The sequence below is a fragment of the Dasypus novemcinctus genome, chromosome 21 (genome assembly GCF_030445035.2).
Source record: "Dasypus novemcinctus isolate mDasNov1 chromosome 21, mDasNov1.1.hap2, whole genome shotgun sequence".
In the NCBI taxonomy this organism is placed as follows: Eukaryota; Metazoa; Chordata; class Mammalia; order Cingulata; family Dasypodidae; genus Dasypus; species Dasypus novemcinctus.
This window is the reverse complement of record NC_080693.1, coordinates 58,522,142-58,537,256: the sequence shown is the minus strand read 5'-3', so window position 1 is coordinate 58,537,256 and position 15,115 is coordinate 58,522,142. Positions and strand designations below refer to the sequence as shown.

The following is a 15,115-nucleotide window of genomic DNA, read 5'->3' as shown; positions in this document are numbered from 1 at the left end:
AAAGCTTTAAAAAAGGTTGGAATTTCTATGAATAAATGTATCTGGTCTAAAATTCAAAAGATTCAAAAGAATATACAGAAAAAATTAGGTTTCTCTCCTGCTTTGCGGCTGGGGCGGCTTGCACCCCGACGCTGACGGGGGGGGTTTGGAGGGGTCAGCTGGCTGCAAAGGCGTCTGAGGCTGCGGCAGACAGCCTCAGAGGGGCTCTCAGGCGTGGAGGACGCACGGCGAGGGGAGAAAGAATGCCGCGGAGACCAGGTCTGGTACGCAAGTCCGGTTTATTAAGGAAGTGCAGTGGGTTATATAGAGAATGAGGAGGGCGGGGTAGAGCAGGAGGAGTGAGGGCTACGGGGCGGCTGGGGATTGGCAGAAACTTGTGGGCGGACTTGTGGTTTTGTGCTGTTAGCTGTTGCTAGGGAAGTGGGCAGATTTCAGGTTATGATGCAACACTGCTTATAACTGCCACTCCCCAGTTCCCCTTCCCATAGGCACCCAGTGCTGCCAGGTTATTTCTAGGGCTACAAGCCTTCGTCTAAGTGTAGGTGTATATATCAAACACATTCGTGTGTGTGTGTGTGTATTTAGCACTTATGTAACACAAATGGTGGCATACAAAGTCCGCCATTCTGCACTTGAACAAAGTATATCAGGGCCATCCTTCTGTAACATAGAACTGCCTCATTCTTTTTCATGGCTGCATAATAGTCCATTGCATGAAAGTACCTTAATTTACTTAGCCAGTCCCCTGTGGATGGACTTTGCAGTTGTTCCCAATCTTTTGCCATAATAAATAAGTAATGCTGCAGCAAATATTCTTCTAAGTAGGCACTTCTGTGCCCCTGTGTGAGGATTTCTGTCAGAAAAATTCCCTGTGGTGGCATTATTGAGTCAAAGGACAGAGACGTTTACTATTTGGAGAGCTATGGTCAAAGTGAGCCCCTTGCAGATCCTAGCACCGTTCCCCTGGGCCAGCATGCCGTTCTCCCCGCTCCTCACTCGCTGCATATCCCAAGGCAAGGCGGGCCGCCCTCATCTTCACGGGGGTCCCCCAGAGCCCTTCAAGGGGAGCTGCGGGGATGAACTGGGACGTAAAGGGCATAAAGCGCTGAGCCCAGCGCCTGGCCCCGACCAGAAGGCCCAGAAAAGGCAGGTTTCCTCCCACCGAGTCCCTCCCACCCCATCCCACACCTTCATCCTGCCAGATCCCCGGAGGAGGGGTTGGGAGCAGCACCCAGGGGTTGAGGCTGGGGCATGGGGCCTGGTTCCTTCCCGAGGAATTTCTTTCGGAAATTCACCAGCCCTTTGCGCCCCCACCTCCCTGCAGTCTCCCTTTCTCCCCGGCTGCGCACAAGCAGGCGCTTCCCGTCGGCACTTCATCTTCCATCACCTCCCCCAGGCAAAGCCTGCACAGGGCTGAGGCGGCCAAGCGGGTTGTTGAACAGCTTCAGGCCACCCGACTAGCGGTTACTTATCGCCGCATGGCAGAGTTCCCCAAACTCAGTGGCTGAAACCAGCACATCGTGGAGTGTCTGTGCATGGGGGAGCCGGGCACCATCTGGCTGGGTCCTCTGTAGGCCTCGCGCTCTCGAGGCTGCGCTAAGGAGCTGGCCCTGGCTACCGTCATCTCAAGGCCTGGAGGTGGGGAGGGGACACTTCCAGGCGTGCACGGGGTTGTTGGCAGAATTCCCTTCCTCGGTTCCTTGGCGCGTGGACGTCTCAGTAGAGCAGCTCACAGCAGGGCTGGGAGCTTCCATCAGAGCTAGCAAGCGAGACGGCAAAGGGCAAGCAAGGTGGAAGCCAGAGGCTTTTGGTAACCCAACCTTCAGAGTGATGTCCCATCACATTTGGAATCAAGTCCCTAGATCCAGACCATCCTCTGGGGGCAGGGTCATGCCGGGGCGTGGCTACCAGGAGTGGAGCTCTGGGGCTCCCTGCAGGCTGCCCACAGCCCTCAAGAGGCACTGGGCTTTTCTCCACACGGTATCTTGACTGGATTCTCCCCTCCAACGTCGTGAGTGTTGGCTATGTTTGTTTTCTTTCTGAATGAGTTCACAGAGGCTCAGAGAGGTGGAATGACTTTCCTGTGATCACACAGCTATGAAACAGAGAAGCTGAATCCAGATCTTCCCAGCTTAATCCCAGGGTCTGCCATCAAGCTTTTCTTAAACTGACCCACCCCACTCCATCCAGACGGCTGAATCCTGTCCTCCTCGATTACCTGCAGGCTGTTCTGTGGGACGGTGCTCACGTCCCTGCCCACGGTATACGGTACACGTTGCAGATCACCTCGGAGCCCAGCCTGGTCCGTTTCATCTGAGTCTCCCGCACACAGACGCTTTGTGTGTGGCGGCCTCAGGAAACGAGTGTCAGCTCAAGCTGTTGAATGAGGGTGAATTACAGGAAGTCAGATCCCCTGGGAGTATCTGGATCTGAGGCTCCTCTGTGATTCTGGAATGAAAGGCTACTTTCGAGCAAGCCAGGAAGCCGTGGGGAGGTGGGGTAAAGGGGCAGGGGAGGAAGCCCAGCCCACCTGAAATAACACGAGGGGGCTGCACCTGCCCCGAGGCCAGGAGGAGAGCACGGGCTCCGTGGCGCGTGCTGCCGCCTCCTGTCACTCCGGGTGCTGTTTGCTGTGGTACTGGGTCACTGCCCGGGGGGCCAGGACCTGACCCCGGGCTTCATGCTAGGTCTCCCTTCCCTCCACCGTACCCTGCCCCCAAACCTTCTGTCATTGCTCTGGCCGTGATCTTTCTAACACCCAGATCTGATTGGGTCATTCTCTGGCTCCTCTTCGTCCACAGGATCAAGTGAAAATCCTTGGTGTGGCATTCAAGGCCCTGCGCAGCTGGGCACGGCCTGTCTTCAGAGGCTCATCTCCAAACCCCACCCCCCTCGCCCACTGCCCGCGTGCCTGTGACACGGTTCCCTTGCATAACGTGTCCTCCACCCCAGCCTCTTTGACCGCTTGGCAGTTCCACCCATCCCCTGGTGAAGCTCAGAGGTTGCCTCCTCCACGCAGTAGAGTTCATGGGTTCCTTCCCGTTCCCTTAGCATTTTGCTAATACCTTTAATATAGAGCTCCTCACCCTGCCCCGCTCGTCCGCCTTCTCCCTGCTAGGCCATGAGCTCCTTGGGGCACGTTGTGCCCCCGACACTGAGCCCTGTACATGGGCGGGGCAGGCACTCACGGAGTGGTAACAGCAAGAACGAGGTGAGGATGCAGTGGCTGGAGCGAGGGCACCGCCGAAGGAAGGGGTGCAGCAGAGACCCTGCCCTCCTTTCTTTGATGACCCTAAGTGAGGACAGAGGCCTGACACCACGTAAGCTTAGGGGTCGGTCCTCGGGTAATCACATCCCCGTTTGTCAGAGATTTTTAACTTGAGGGCGCAGGCATGGACTTTAAAGGTCTGTAAGTCCCTAAGATCATCTGCAGGGCACGGTGGTAGGAGCGGAGCACGTTCACATTCGTGCACGCTGCTGGGACAGGATCCATGACCTTCGTGGGGTTTTGCAATGGGCCACGTACAGAGAAAATTAAACATGAGCAACCATCAGTGAGTCCTCAAACAATGGTCCTAAAATGAGCCATGACCTCTGTTTTCAGGGTGATAGCTTTTTTATGGCTTAAACATCAGTTTCCTCTGGGTCCAATAGTCAATCCAGGAAGTAGGGACTTAGTTTGGATTAGGTTGAGCTGCAAATAACGTTAGACCCCAAATAACCATGGCTGAAGCCAGACAGAAGTTTCTTTCTCCTTTGTGTAAAAGTCAGGAGGTCAGTAGTCTAGGCTGGCAGGGCGACCACATGATCATCAAAGACCCAGGTTTCTTCTATTTTGCTTCTTCTCCATCCTCAGCACGGGGTTTCAGCAAGTTGGACATCCATCTAGAAGTCTAAGACGGCTACTAGAGCCTTGGCTTTCATGTCCAAAATTCCACTCAGCAGGAAGTAAGTAGGGATGAAGATCAGTATACCCTTTCCTTTATTATTATTATTATTTTTTCTTTCTAGGAGGTACCAGGGATTGAACCTGGGACCTCGTACATGGGGAGCAGGCACTCAGCCACTGAACTACACTCAACCTTTCCTTTCCTGTATTTATTTTAAAGATTTATTTTTATTTATTTCTCTCCCCTTCACCACCACCACCATTGTCTGCTCTGTGTCCATTCGCTGTGTGTTCTTCAGTGTCCGCTTGTATTCTTGGCGACACTGGGAATCTGTGTCTCTTTTTTTTGTCGCGTCATCTTGCTGCGTCAGCTCTCTGTGTGTGCGGCGCCACTCCTGGGTGGGCTGCGCTTTTTTCATGCAGATGACTCTCCTTACGGGATGCACTCCTGGTGCGTGGGGCTCCCCTAGGCAGGGGATACCCCTGCATGGCACAGCACTCCTTGTGTGCATCAGCGCTGCGTATGGGCCAGCTCACCACACGGGTCAGGAGGCCCTGGGTTTGAACCTTGGACCTCCTGTGTATTAGGCAGACGATCTATCAATTGAGCCACATCTGCTTCCCCAACGCTTTCCTTTAGTGACACACTCTGGGAGACTCACATGACATGTTTGCTTTTATTCCATTGACCAGGATTTGGTCACGAGACCATGTGACTAGCTGCATGGGAGACTGGGAAATGTAGTCTTCTGGGTTGCCATGTGCTCAGCTAAAAAGTGGGAGTTTTATTACTTTGGAAGAAGAGGAGAATATTTATATTGGGGAACAAGTAATATCTCTGCCTCAGTAGGTGGATTTGACATTTCTGGTCCTCTGCAGGGCTCCCACCCTCCTCCCCCACCATTTTGCATGATTGGAGAAAGCCTGTTGATTTGATGGGAAGTCTGAAATGCATCAACGCCGAGCTTTCCTGGTAGGTCACAGTCAGATGGAGCAGGAGCAGGTCCATGGTTTGCAGGGCCCAGTGCAAAATGAAAATGTGGAGCCCCCTGTTAAAAAAGTATTAAGAATTTCAAGATGGCAACAGCAGAGCATTAAACCAAAGGTGGGGGCCCTATGAGACTGCCCAGTCACACTCCCAGGGAGCCAACTGGCAGCAGAAGAGACAGATCCTGGATGAAGGGTGCTGGTCTCTGCTGGAGCACCACTCTCCAGTCCTCTCCCTTCCACAGGAGCTGGAATTATTACTGTATAGGACTTTAAAAAACAAACACCCCGCAGGGTGGGTTAGCTCGTGGTTGAGCAGCTGCTTTGCATGTATGAGGTCCTGAGTTTAATCCCCAGTACTTCCTAAAAAACAAAACAAAACAAATAACAACAACAACAAAAATACCCCACTCTCACCCTCCAAACCCCCATAAGAGTATTAAAAAATGTCGTGTAATAGTCAGGGGCTGTGACACAGGCCCTTTCGAAGCTGAGTCGTTATGGAAAGATTAGCAAGATTAGTCAACATTAGATAGGGAGTGGGCTAAGAATCTGAGGCCAGAATGACATGCACAGGGCAGGTGACAGGGACAGGCTGCAGAAGGGCGTGAAGGATCAGCCACCTGAGGGGGTAGAGGGTGGGATGTGGTCACCGGATCCGCTGATTCAGTCTTGCTGCTTGTCCTGATAAAATATCCTTGGTCGTGTTCTTCAGTGGAGGTTTTTATTCATCTGGGGCCCTTCCTTCCTTCTTTTCCTTTTCTCTCCTGTTTTCCCTCCTCTCTGCCCCCCGAATCTCATCTTTCCTTGCCTCTTCATCTTTCTCTCCCTTTCTACTTTGCCTCACTGCTGAGAAGGACTCCCCCTTTCTCTCCTCCTAGGCTGAAAGCTCTTTGAGGAGCAGGACTCTCACGTGTTTACCTCTGGGTCCTCTGCAGGGGCTCGAATCATGATTATTGTTTAAATAATGAAATGAGCACATGAATGAATGAGTGAATGAATGAATGAAAACTTTTTTTCTGAATCATGCATCCTCATATCTTTTTTTTAAAGGTGTATTTTATTTATTTATTTCTCCCCACCCCCTCGTTTGCGTTTGCTTTGTCTGTTTGTTGTGTGCTTGTCTTCTCTTTTTGGGAGGTACCAGAAACGGTACCTGGGACCTCCCATGTGGGAGGGAGATGTCGGATCACCTGAGCCACCTCTGCTCCCTCACCCTCATATCTTTTATACGGTAAACCCATGCTGGGGGAAGTTTGTGGCTGGGCCTGTCAGTCTCCTGATTTCTTTTTCTAGCCAGTCCAACTCTCTCCCACTGGTACCTGGTATTGAAACAAAACCTGGCATGTGAACCTCTCTTTCTGAACCACTGACATTCTTGCCTGGGTGGCAGGGTGTTCTTGTCTGGACCTCGGTATTTCTGAATCATTGATGACTGGAGGCAGAGAGAGAACATGTCTGGCTTCGGGAAAGTGGCCGTGGGCAGCCCCATCTCAGCTCCAGGAGGATCTGCTGGCCACGCAGATGGGCACGTCATTGTCCCTGGGTGAACCCCAGACATTGGTGAAGTCATCCGAAAGCGAATAACTCAGGCGGGGGTATTAAGGATTCTGTTTACAAAAAATTAAAATATCGTGAAAGCCACACAATGAAACAAGTATAAGTTGGCGGAGGAAGTGAGCACACATTTTAAATTAGAGATGTTTTTCTGCACACCCATTCGCACACCCTCCCTGCCACCACTTACTCCCCCAACCACCTCCCCGCCAGTGAGGCTGTTTTTGACTTTGGAGAACATCCCATGACCTCTGGCCGCACCCATACTTGGGTCACATCCCCTACTCTGCTTCCCCAGCCCAGATTGTGGGCAATCATCCTTAGGTCCTGGCGCGAGGTTTTCTGGAATCCGTCCTTTCCCAGCTCCTGCCTGTGCCCCTGAAATCGGCTTTCTTGCCAAGTCTGGGTCACCATTCATGCCTCAACCTCAAGTCCCCTTTGTCCCTCCCATTGCTCCCCCCTTCGGGCCAAGGGCGAGCTCGCCCCTGAATGCAGGGGGAGAAATCCTGAAAGCTGGCTCTGTCTAACTTAGGAAGGGGTGGGTCTGGCGTTCTCTGGCCTTTTGGGGGCTGCCCTTTTGAGGAAGGCTGCAGTCTGGGGTGAGAGGAGAGGAAGAGTGCTCTTTCTTTGGGCCGGGGCTGACGTGATGATAAGTTGCTGAGGTTTTCATGATTCTGTAATCAATCCATTCATTCACTGATGGTCATTTCTTGGGGCCCTGTGCTGGGGAGACAGCATGGGGACCCCGCCCTGCGGCGAACTCACAGTCAGGTGAGGGGGGGGCGGCCAGGAAAGCAAATACTGATTGTGCTGTGTAGTGGGGTGACATGGTGTCCCTGGATGTTGTGCAGGGGCCTGGGGAGTGCGGGGCGGAGCCGCTAACTCTGCGGAGGGTGGGGGGAGGCTTAAGGAGAGGTCCCTGTAGCTGAGCCTTGGAGTTTCACTTTTTTTTTTTAGTTCTAGGGTGGGGCTGGAGGGTGAGGGGCAGTCTGGACCTTCCCCTTCCTCCACCTACACCTCCTGCGAGCGCCCAGCTCGGTCCCGCCCAGGCTGGCCTCTCAGAGTGGCCGGCACACTGGGAGGTCCTGGCCGCCACATGTGGGTCACTGGGCGAGGTGAAACTGACCCCCTCTCCGGGCGGAGCAGATGAATTATACAAAAGCCCCCTCCCTCATCCCAATCTCTTTTCAACTCCACTCTCCTCTTGACAGGGGGCCTCTAGTATCAGAAACGTAGATATGTGCATCTCTGTGTGTGCCTGGGGGGGGAGGGCTACGTGAACCTGTGCCCTCAGCCTTTTTTTATTTTTTATTTTATTCTGGAAATATACACCACACAAAATTTCCCATTTTAACCATTTTTGTATGTAAATTCAATGATATTAATTATATTCACAGTATTGTGCTATCACCACCATCTATTACCCAGACTTTCTCATCACCCCAAGCAGAAAGTCTGTACCCCTTAAGCAATAACTCCCCATTCCCCACCCCCGCCCTAGCCCCAGTAACCTGTAATCTGCTTTTTAAAAAAATATTTATTTATTTATTTATTCCCCCCACCGCCCGCCCCAGTTGCCTGTTCTCTGTGTCTATTTGCTGTGTGTTCTTCTTTGTCCGCAGCATGGGGAATCTGTGTTTCTTTTTATTGTGTCATCTTGTGTCATCTCTCTGTGTGGGCGGCGCCATTCCTGGGCAGGCTGCACTTTCTTTCGCATTGGGCGGCTCTCCTTATGGGGCGCACTCCTTGCATGTGGGGCTCTCCCACGTGGGGGACACCCCTGCGTGGCAGGGCACTCCTTGCGCGCATCAGCACTGCGCGTGGCCAGCTGCACACGGGTCAAGGAGGCCCGGGGTTTGAACCACGGACCTCCCATGTGGTAGGCGGACGCCCTAACCACTGGGCCAAGTCTGCTGCCTCTAATCTGCATTTTATTTCTATGAATTTGCACATTCTAGTTTTTTTCCTGTAAGTGAAATCATACAGGAATTGTCCTTTTGTGTCTGGCTTATTTCCTTCAATATAATAATTTCAAGGTTCATCTATGTCGTAGGATGTATAAGAACTCCTTTCCTTTTTTACACTGAATAATAGTCCATTGTCTGTATGTACCACATTTTGTTTATGCATTCCTCTGTTGATGGACACCTGGCTTGCTTCTACCTTTCCCTCAGCCCCCCCTCCACCCCCCGTCCTAGCTTTTGAAGGAGGATTATCTCCTTAGGACCAAGGCAACCCTGTAGACATCTGGCCGTTACTGCCTGGGACTCATGGATGGGATTATTGGTTTCATCTCTCTCAGACTTAGGGTTGTTTAGGAGAAAAAAGATGCACAATTTTTTAATCTTCAGGCTGTTTGTTAAACATCCTAAACACATATTTTTAAAGAAAAGGATGAACATATTCCCCTTTGACTCTTTAGGAAGACAAGGAAACCACAGGCATGGTGGCTGGAGCCCACCTGTGCGGATTCACAAGCTCCAGCTGAGCGCGTCTCTTCCCAGCTCCCTGCTCAGTGACCTCCTGGCGGTCGCTTGAAATCAGCCGGTGGGAGCTTTTCCACCAGAGAAATTGCAAATGCTACGACTCAGGGCTCTGCCTCCCTGAGAGCAGCCTTGAACAGGTATCTGCCTGCTGCTGACCACGTCTTCCGTGACTTCCAGGAGCTGCCCCTGGACTAAGACCCAAGTCTCAAGTCTGGCTTCTGCAGAGAAAGAGCTGCATGGCTTTGGGCAGATAACCTGCCTCTCTTTGGTCTTGCTTACTTCATTCGTAAAGTGGGGAGAACGGTGATGTCTGTGCCTCAGAGAGTTACGAGGGACAATGAGATGATTCAGATCCAGGCGACCCCAGTGTGAGTCCTGCATGTCGCCGAGTGCTCCAGACTTAGCTCAGCAGGGGCTGGACACTTGGGTATTGGATGAGCGAACAAAAAGAGCGTGTGGAAATGCTGTGAGTTTTTGTTTTGTTTTGTTTTAAAGATTTATTTTATTTATTTCTCTCCCCTTCCCCCCTCCCGTTGTCTGCTCTCTGTGTCCACTTGCACCCTCGGTGGCACTGGGAAACTGCGTCTCTTTTTTGTCGCATCACCTTGCTGCATCAGCTCTCTGTGTGCAGCACCACTCCTGGGCAGGCTGCGCTTTTTTCACGCGGGGCGGTTCTCCTTATGGGGCGCACTCCTGGCGTGTGGGGCACCCCCACACGGGGGCGCCCTGCGTGGCACGGCACTCCTTGCGCGCATCAGCGCTGCGCGTGGGCCAGCTCACCACATGGGTCAGGAGGCCCTGGGGATCGAACCCTGGGCCTCCCATATGGTAGGTGGACGCTCTATCAGCTGAGCCACGTCTGCTTCCTGGAATGCTGTGTTTTTGTATGAGTTTTCTCATTTAAATAGATGTTTAGCTTTTAAGGTATGGTTAGGCTTGGTAAATGATAAAGTGTCACACAAAGTTTTATCAGGCCATGGGGCTAACCTGCCTGGGCCTCAGTTTTCCCACTTGTGAAATGAATGGTGAGATCCCTTGACTTCTTCGCTTCCCTGCATCTCTCACCCTGACAAGTCTGAATCTCTGACGTGGTGGCCCATCTCACATCTCATAAAACACACACCTATGTGCTTACCTGGTGGGTACCCACCGGGACCATCTGGGCTGCTCAGCCCACCCACTTTCCTGCTGCTTTCTTTTGAGGCAGCAAGTTCCCTGATCTGCATGGGATGGAAGGAAGGGAAAGAAAACCAGGAGGCCTGGATCTCATTGCCAGCCGCCCAGCTCCAATTTGGGAGTGGAGGTGGGGGAGGGTGCCCTGGGCCTGGGGTAGTCATCCTGTCAGGCAGGGAAGGAAGGCCAAGGCCGAAGCCCTCCCACCGGCCCCTCCTCACAGGAGCCGCAAGGTTGGTGGGAGGAGCTCTGCAGGAGTCCCTGCTGCCTTAGGCCCCCAGACCCACTTGCCACCCGAGCACTGCCCTTCTCTACGTCGCCTGTTAGCTCATTCTCCAACGGGGACAAAAGCAAGAACAGCATCCAGCCTGCACCAGTCTGAAAAGGGACGTCTGGGTGGGGGGTGGCACCTGCAGGAAGAAAAGCAGGCAGCCTGGATTTGGGGGGCCAGCAGAGGGAAAGAGGGGCCCACAGGGCAATGGGCGGTGAGGGGCTGATGCTTGAGGATGGGTAGATGAAAGTGGGGACCAGGATGGCCAGGCTGCTGACCCAGCCAGGTGGTCCCGTTGCCTCTCTGGGGGTCTCTGCTCCATGCACAGCACCCTCGGGAGCTACTGAGGGAGCTGAGAGACCCACTAGAGAGTCACTGGCAAGAAATAGGCCGTCCTAAAAGAAAGAGGTAAAGAGAGAAAGACAGGAAGGAGGGAGGAGGCTAGGGAGGTGGGAAGGAAGATGCCTCCTGCCTCACGTTCAAGTTTATAGGCCTTGACTGGGGCTGCTGAGGGTGACGGGAGGCTGAAAATGCCCTAGAGCAGCTGCAAGCAAAGCAAAAACAGTAAGGAGTTGGGAGTAGAGGAAAGTGGGACCCCCAGGCTCTCAGCTCCTGTGGCCAAGGTGCTTTGTGTCCATGGTGGTCTTCTCTAAGTCCCATTTGGGTGGCGCTCACAGAGCCTCTGGTTCAAGGCCACACAGGTGCTAAGGGCAGAACCTGTCTAAGGGGGCAGGGACACTAAGCCCCGTTCCCGCGTGGTTCCTGCCTGACGCAGAGCTTCTCCACGTTCCTGTCAGCTCGCCGCCTTCCTCTCCTTCCCCCTCGGCCTGGAGCGGGCCTGGACCTGTGGGAGGACCTTCCTAGTGATGTGCCAGTGGGCAGGGCCGCGTTTCAGGAACAGGCTCCCAGGTGGGGGTGCAGATTCCTGTTGCCTTCAGGGGAGCTTTGCCAGCCCCAACCTCGGTGCCAAGGCCCCTTTCCACTGCCTGGCATGCCCTTCCGGGACAGTCAGCGGTCTCTAGTGCGTCTCGGGCCGGGGTGTCCGCCCTTACGCCGCACCAGCCCAGCGTTTGCGGGAAGAGCGTGTGCTTTGGCGCCAGACCCACTGGGCCTCGAGCCTGGCTTAGGTAGGAGGGCAGGGCTAAGGTCCAAGAGGGAGGATAAATGAGTGAAGAAATGTAGCCGACATGGACACCAGGCCTGGGTTGGGTAGGAGGGAAACTTTCCAAGACTGGAGATAAATAAACACTAGGAATACCGCCGACGTGGTCCTCAGGGTAGGCCCATGTTGACGCCAACACGCAGCCTGCCTGTTGGGATGTCACCGTTCCAGGCCTGTGCAGGAAGGGCCAACCCCAGCAGGACAGGCTCCAACCCCAGCAGGACAGGCTCTGCGGCTCTTGGCACCTTCATCGTAACACAGGGGCGTCCAGTCTCTGGGAGAGAAAACCAGAAGGGTGGCAGGGCAGCGCCTGCGCGCACTCTGAAGGCACTGGGGCCTTCCCAGCGGAGGGCAGGGGCGAGGAGTGTGTCCTGTTTGTGGGGACGTGAACCCTTTGGTGTTGCTGGAGAGCTCATTTCAAGGCGAGGGGAAGTCGGGATTGAGAAGAGGGCCTGGTAAGTTTTGGTGAGACTATTATCAGGAGACATTGGGCAGTCAGATGTGTGTCTGAGAAGGATTTTAAGCAGGAGCAGTCAGATGTGTGTCTGAGAAGGAGTTGAATGGAAGGATTTAGCGGTTGAGACTGGAGGCAGGGAGGCTGGTTAGGAGACCACGGCCGCTGCACAGAGTTAAAGACCACTGTGCCGTAACCGGCCGGGGAACTCCAGGGCCTCCACACAGGATGGACAGGTCACTCCTGCTCCCGTGTATTTCCAGGGACTGTCCCAGATCTCTTCTTGCGTTGTGCAGAGAATTTGCCGTAATGAGAATCATTCCAGCAAATAGATCAGTGACTGGGAATTTGTCACCTTTTTTATCGTTTCAGGAATTTTATTTCACATGTAGGAGTAATGGAGCAGGAAACAGAAGATGTTCGTTCATCTGATTTTTATTGCGCATCTGTCATGTGCCAAGAGCTTTCCCAAGTGATAAAGACATATATGCAAGTCCCTGCCCAATCTATAGACACATAAAGTAGGAAAGTGGCTGCCTAGGGCTGGGAGAGGGTGGTGGTGACGGCTAATGGGTACTGGGTTTCTTTGGGGGATGATGAAAATGTTCTAAAGTTACTGTGGTGATGGTTGCACAATTCCGTGAATATAACTAAAAATCATTGAATTGTACATTTTAAATAGTTGAGTTGTATACTATGCAAATTATATCTCAATAAAGCTGTTATTAAAAAAAAAAAAGTCCTTGCCCTTGAGGTGGCAACATTCTAGGGGTAAATGCATAATTACAGCTGGAAAGAGGGAGCACCGCTGATGCATTGCCGTAGTTGTTCCAAGGTGATTGATCAGTGTTTTGGGAGTTGACAAGTAGGCAAAGACTTATTGGCCACCTGAGTTTGTGGGATGGGCCTGAAAACAGGCAGAGAGACGCTCTCGGAGAGTATACCCTGGGAGTAGCAAAGCCAATCCGCTGGCCAGAGGCTGCATAGAGTTAAAGACCACTGTGTTTCAGAGATCTCTCTGGTCCTAGACCCCTAACTCTTTAGGCTCCAGAGAGTAAACAGGGGTTCTCAAAGAAGACTATATATGGAATTATTAATACTTGGGGAATTTAAAATACAAGTTTCCTGGGTGCTACTCCAAGTCTACTGAATCCAGATCTCTAAGGGGAGAACTTTTTTTTTTTTAAATAGGGTTTCCAGGGGATTCTGTAGCAGTTTCCCCATAGAACAGTGTTTAGGACCTTCTAGAATCTTCTAGAACTTCCCTGCCCAAGAAACATACCCAAATGCTCCTTGTAATGCAGACAAGATATAATCATAGAGAACCATTCCTGAGAATATTCAGTTCTCTGTGCAGATGGGGCAGAAGGAGGGGTCGCCACCTCTGGCCTCTTAATACAGGGAGGCTTCCAGGAGGAGGAGGGAGCTTAGGCACTGCAGGAAAATTGGTTGATCTGGTGTTCAGATATTTTTTGGGGAGTGGGAATAAATTTTTCTAGATAAAATTAACCATTATAAGTATACAATTCATAGGATTTTAGTATGTTCACTTTGTTGTGTAACCATCACCATTATCTAATTTCAGATAATTTCCATTGCCCCCAAAAGAAACCTTGTACCTGTTAGCAGTCACTTCCCATTCCCCTCTTCCCCTATTCCTTGTCTACTTTCTGTCTCTATGAATTTGCGTATTCCAGACATTTCATATAGATGGGATCATATGATGTGTGGCCTTTTTAGTCTAGCTTCTTTCATGTAGCGTAATATTTTCAGGTTTTATTCATATTGTAGCACGTATCAGTACTTTGAGATGTTCTTGAAGCAGTGGACCCTCCCCCAGCTTCTTTCAACAGGGAAGGGGCTCTCAGCAATTTCACAGGATGCCCACCCTCTGCTGGGGGCCCCTACTGTGCTCTGCTGCCACCTTGGGAAATCTTCCTCCAAACCACCTTCCTCTGAGTGCAGAGGCTTCTAGTGATAAAAACCCAATTCGAACTAGTTCTAGCAGATATGGGAGCATATTGGGAGATAGTGGAGTAGCCCACAGAACCAAAGGAAGAACTGAGCCACTGGGAAGGCAGCAACCAAGGTCACAGGACCTGGAATGCCATTGGGATTTCTGCTTCTCCCCGCCAGATGGCTTCATTCTCTGGAATGGAACCATGGCCTTGCATGACCCCTAGGCTCACTAGCAGAGAGCAAAAGGCTCCACTAGCAGAGAGCAAAAGGCCTCGGTTATAGTCGAGAAGTCCCAGGGAAGGTCTCTGATTGGCCCAGTTTGTGTGAGATGGCCAGCCCTGGACCAATCACTGTGTGGCCAGGAAGGCAGGATCACAGATAGCAATTCCCAGGCAGACCACATGTGGGATTGGTTGGGGCTGGTTCCCCCAAAAGGGATGCTGTTTCCAGAAGGAGGAAGAGGTGCTGGGCAGACCAAATACCAAGTGGCCATTTGGGGAAACCCATTCACCAAGCTCAGCAGCTGGCTGCCTGCCTTTCACAGCTGAAGGCAATCTAGCCCTAGCTGTGGTTTCTTGGGTGGGCCTGAGTGGTTGGTGGGAAATGTCAGGGCATCTCAGATTGCTATTTGAGCAAAGGCCTTTTCATCTACAATTCCAGTTTTTTTCCTCCCAATGTGGGAGTTTCTGTCTCTCCATGTCACAGACAAGAACCTTGAGGCCCAAATGGCTTGCCTGAGGTTACCCAGCAAGTCAGGCACAGAAATTGAATCAGAACTCCCAGGTCCCCTGACTCTGAGACCCTGTAGAAAGTTCTTGCAGAGACAGAGGCAGATCTCAAACCTCACTCCAGACCCTGAACCTTGCTTGGGCCTCTGTCCAGGAGGGTAGGGTGCCCCAAAGTCAGCCTGCCCATCTACCTACATTTGCAGAGCGCGCACTATGGGCCAAGTTCATGATCTGATGCTCATAGTCTAATGCCTCTACCCTCCAACAGACCCTTCTCTCCCCACAATGGGGTGAGTGCTGTGGGAGGAGGGAGCCTAACCTGAGCAGGGACAAGGAGGGAGCTGGTCAAGGAGGGCTGCTCAGAGGAAGTGGCCCTTGAGTCAAATTTGGAAGGATGAATTTGACAAGGAGAAAAGGTGTGGAAGAACATCACGGGCCAAGGAAAGAGC

The 15,115-nt window shown here is 52.2% G+C and overlaps 1 protein-coding gene across 4 annotated transcripts in view; it reads left to right on the top strand.

The window, feature by feature from the left end:
• PLXDC1 (plexin domain containing 1) overlaps positions 1 to 15,115 on the top strand; it is an 86,397-nt gene that overhangs the window by 46,181 nt on the left and 25,101 nt on the right. The window lies entirely within an intron of this gene.